The 4,861-nt window shown below is 39.7% G+C and overlaps 1 pseudogene; it reads right to left on the minus strand.

Moving 5' to 3' along the window:
• Positions 1–3,883: 3,883 nt before the first annotated feature.
• Positions 3,884–4,489, minus strand: LOC150015575 (small ribosomal subunit protein eS8 pseudogene; annotated as a pseudogene).
• Between the last annotated feature and the right edge of the window lie 372 nt (positions 4,490–4,861).

Here is a 4,861-nt window from a genome sequence, read left to right on the forward strand (position 1 = left end):
ATATAAGTAAAAGTTAAAATTAAAATAAGAAATTTAAAAAATTAAAATAAAATACAAATTAAAAAACTAAAATATAAATAAAAATTTAAAAATATATATATACAAAAGGAAAGTTTTTACTCAGTTCAATCTTTGTCATCTTTTTTTTCTGGATCCACAGCTGGTCTAATGAGGTGGGCCAGAGTTTCCTAGTCTTTGCAGGTTTGGCGCCTGTTTGGAGCTGGCCGGGGTGGTAGTGTGGGTACTCATGTGCGCACGCAAGGTGGCCTGCGCTCTAGCCTCAGGCCTGCCGCGCTGTGCCCTGGGAGTCAGTCTCTCACTTCTTCGGTTGGGGCCCCAGACACTTGTGCACGGTGGAAGTGAGCGTCTGTGAGTTGCCACTGCTGTTCCCACACCCCAGCTGCGTGTTGTTCCTGCACCCACCAGGGTGAGACCAAGCAGAGCTAGTGAAAGTGGGCTGTGCTCTGGCCTGATGCCCACTGGGGCTGGCCAGGGGTTTCTGTGCAAGGTCTTCTGCATGCCCAGTGGGCCCTCCCTGCGCCCTTTAGGGCACTGATCTTGTGTCTGTTGGGGTGTATCTGAGGGGCACCTTGACGTGCGGCCAGTGACCTGGTAGCACACCTGGGCCAGTGTATGAGGGCACGTCCCTGTGCAAACCCGCGCTACGCAAGGGGAGTGTTGGGGAGTGGGCCAGTGCACTTCTGCGCCTGTGCTCCTCAATAATGTCCTATCATCCCCCAACCTTTCCTCCCCTCTTCGCAGTACACAAGAGAAAAAAATAAAGGAAAATCACATTCTCACATGCACAGCAGTACTCTGTTTCTTGTCTTTCAGCACCAGATGCCACCTGGTCCTCTCCTGGCTCTGCCAGCAGGCAGAGATCCGCTCTCCTCCCGATTCCTCTCTGGGGAAGTCTGTGGTCGCTAAAAAGTCTTTGTGTACTTCCAGCCACAGCTCAGGGAGCCACCCCAGTCAGAAATCCCATCTCATCCCTTTTTTCTCCACTATCCTCACCAAATAGGTCGTTCCCAGATGGTTTTCTCTAATCCAGCATTGCCGAGGCTCGACTCCTGCCAGTGTGCAGCTGCTCACTGAGATGTTCTATCTGCAATTAGTCCAAACTACAGATGGGTCTCGGGAGCCACAAAGCACAGCGTCCCCTCACTCCTCCGCCATCTTCTCCTGCTGAGCGTTTTAATCGTAAATGTGTGTTGTACTTTATCAAATGACTTTCAGTATCTATCGATTTGATCATGTGGTTTTTGTCTTTCATTTTGTTTAGGTGATGTATTATATTTATTGATTTGCAAATATTAAATCATCCTTGCATCCCTGGGATAAATCCCACTTGATCATGGTGTATGATCTTTTTGATGTATTGCTGGGTCCTGTTTGCCAATATTTTGTTGAGGATTTTAGCATCTATGTTCATCAGCGATATTGGCCTGTAGTTTTCTTTCTCTGTTGTGCCTTGACATGGTTTTGGAATTAGGATAATACTGGCTTCATACAAAGAGTTTGGGAATCTTCCCTCTTCTTTAATTTTTTGGAATAGTTTGAGAAGGATAGGAGTTAGTTCTTCCCTAAATGTTTTGTAAAATTCGCCTGTGAAGCCATCCGGTCCAGGGCTTTTGTGTGCCAGGAGTTTTTTGATTACTGCTTTAATTTCACTAGTTGTTATTTGTCTAGTCAGACTTTTTACTTCTTCTTGGTTCAGTTTTGGAAGATTATGTTTCCATAATTTTGTCCATTTATCTCAGGTTGTCCAATTTCTTGTCATACAGTTGTTTGTAGTAATTTCTTACAGTCATTTGCATTTCTGTGGTGTTGGTTGTGACTTTTCTTTTTTTGTTTTTGGTTTTATTTATTTGTGTCCTCTTTTTCTTGATGAGGTGTTTAAGGCTTATCGGTTTGTTTATCTTTTGAAAGAATCATCTGGTTTTGTTGATCTGTTGAATTATTTATTTAGTCTCTATGTCATTTAATTCTATGCTGATCTTAATTATTTCTTTTTTTTCTTCTCTGTGGGTTTTTTTTTTTTTTTTTTGTTATTTTTCCTCTACTTCTTGTACTTGTAGGGTCAGTTTGTGTATTTGAGATTCTTCTATTTTTTTTAGGTGGGACTATATTGCTATGAACTTTCCTCTCAGGACTACCTACCTTCACAGTGTACCAGAGGTTTTGGGCTGTTTTGTATTCATTATCATTTGTTTCCAGAAACTTTTTGATTTTTTCCTTGATGTCATTTTAACCCATTCATCATTTAATAGCATGTTATTCATTGTCTACAAACTTGAATATTTTTGAGTTTTTTCCTTGAGTTTGACTTCCAGTTTCAAGTCATTGTGATATAGAAGATGCTTGAATAATTTTAATTTTCTTGAATTTGTTGAGGCTTATTGTATGTCCTACCTTGTAGTCTATCTTTAAAAGTGTTCCATGTGAATTTGAAAAGAATGTACAATTTACTTTTATCGGGTAAAATGTTCTGTATATATCAATTAAGTCCATTTGATCTAGAGTGTTGCTCAGAGCCACTATATCCTTGGTGTTTCTTTGCTGTAAAGATCTGCCCATTGTTGATAATGTCATGTTAAATTTCCCTACTATGAGTGTATTGTCATTGATATCGTTCTTGAAGTCCTCCAATATTTTCTTTATGCATTTGGGTGCTTCTATTTTGGGTTGTATCTTCTTGATAGATTTGTCCCTTAAGTATTATAAAATTGTCTTTTTATATGGCTTTGCTATAAAATATATTTTGTCTAATATAAGTATTGCTACCTCAATGTATTTTTCATTTCCATTTGCTTGAAATATTTTTTTCCAACCCTTCATTTTCAGTCTGTGTAGATCTTTTGTTCTGAGGTGGGTCTCTTTTAGACAGCATATATGTGGGTTGTTTTCTTACTCTTTCAGCTACCTTATGCCTTTTTATTGGTGCATTTAATCCATTTGTGTTTAAAGTTATTATGATAGGTACTTGTTTATTGTAATTTTATTCCTTTGTACCTCTCTCTCTCTCTCTCTCTCTCTCTCTCTCTCTCTCTCTCTCTCATTTCTTAAAGCAGTCTCTTTAGCATTTTTTGCAATGCTGGGTCCATGGAGATGTATTCTTTTAGCCTTCTTCTGTCTGAGTAACTCCTTACTTCAACTTCCATTTTGTATGAGAGCCTTGATGGGGAGAGTAGTCTTGGTTGTAGGCCTTTGTTTTTCATTGCTCGAAATATTTTTTGCCATTCCCTTCTGGCTTTTAGTGTTTATGTTGAGAAATCCGCTGATACCCTTATTGAAGCTCCTTTGTATGTTATTTGATGTTTCTCTCTTGCTGCCTTTAGGATTCTCTCTGTCTTTGAATATTGCCATTTTAATTATGATGTGACTTGGAGTGGGCTTGTTTGGGTTCACCTTCATTGGGACCCTCTGTGCTTCCTGGACTTGCATGACTTTTTCTCTCCTCAAGTCAGGGAAATTTTCTGTCATTATTTTTTCAAGGAGATTTATACCTCTTGTTCCCCTTCTTCTCCTTCTGGTATCCCTAAGGTACAGATATTATTAAGTTTCATGTTGTCCTGCAGCTCTAGTAAACCGTTCATTCTTTTTCAGTCTTTTTTCATCCTGCTGTACTGTATGGGAATTTTTTTCTCTGTTGTCCCCCAGCTTGCTGATCTGATCCTCTGCTGCATATAGCCTGCTTTCCATTTTTTCTACTGTGTTCTTTAGTTAAGAATTGTATTCTTCATTTCCTCCTGGTTCTTTAAAAATAACTTTTTTTTAAACCAGGAACAAATGCCTTTATTACATGAGCTTTTTGTTTTGTTTTGTTTTTGAAACATGAGCTTTCTAGAAAGGGGAGAAGAGGATTTATTTACCTTTCCAGGCCTTACATTTTTCTCAGAGAGAACTCCAGCTCCTTGCCCTCCAGCACATAGCCATCTGTTAGGCTACACTAGGCAGATCTTGAAGTGATGTATGCAAGAAGCTTGCCCTGCTAGAACTGCTCCTCTAGAAGAGTGCTGATTTTGGCATTCTTCTTCCTTTCATCATATTTCTTTTGAAATTTTTTTGTTTATTTGTTTAACATCTCTTCCTCTTCAGGAGTCAGCTTGGCACCCTTCTTGTGGCCCAGGGGTACTGTATAGTGGGACTCATACCACTGTCTGTATGATGTGCTGTCAATGAGCATAATGCAGTTCTTTACTAAGGTCTTGGTAAGGACCAATTCACTGTTGGATGAATTGTAGACAACATCAATAATCCTTGTTTTGTGCATACAACACTCTAAGCCCCAGGAGAAGTTGCCCATGTCTAGCCTGAAGGCTCAGTACTTCTTGTTGTCTCCCTGAACGCAAACTGTGTGTATGTGGCAGGCACCAATCTTAGTGTTGGCAGCAGGGAGCCCCAGCTAATATTTTCACTTTTTGTGGTAGGGCTTCCTCTTGCCCCTGATATTGCAGAGCTTGTGCCAGTTGTCCTGAGAGATGCTCATGGCTTGGTGCCAGCTAGAAATAAAGACTCCTCCCAGCTCTTATTGATAGTCTCTATGTCTTTTTAAATTTTGGTATAGTCTAAAGTAAGTTCCTTGTAGCTTCCCTGGAGTTAATTGTAGGTTTCTCCTAGTTCGTTGAATTCATTGAGCTTATTTATAACCATTCTTTTGAATTCCAAGTCTGATAGTTTGCTTACCTCTGTTTCATCTAGCAATCTTTCTAGGGATTCTACCTTTTATTTATGGGGTGTTGTTTCATTATCTCCCCATTTTAGGTGACTCTTCTTGTTTGTTTTTATTTCTTAGGCTGACCTACTTTGATTTCCTGCCTTTGTGGTGTGAACTTCTGTATTAGGAGACCTGTTGGATTCA

The sequence above is a fragment of the Furipterus horrens genome, unplaced genomic scaffold (assembly GCF_987537825.1).
Source record: "Furipterus horrens unplaced genomic scaffold, mFurHor1.1.pri manual_scaffold_3, whole genome shotgun sequence".
Classification (NCBI taxonomy): Eukaryota; Metazoa; Chordata; class Mammalia; order Chiroptera; family Furipteridae; genus Furipterus; species Furipterus horrens.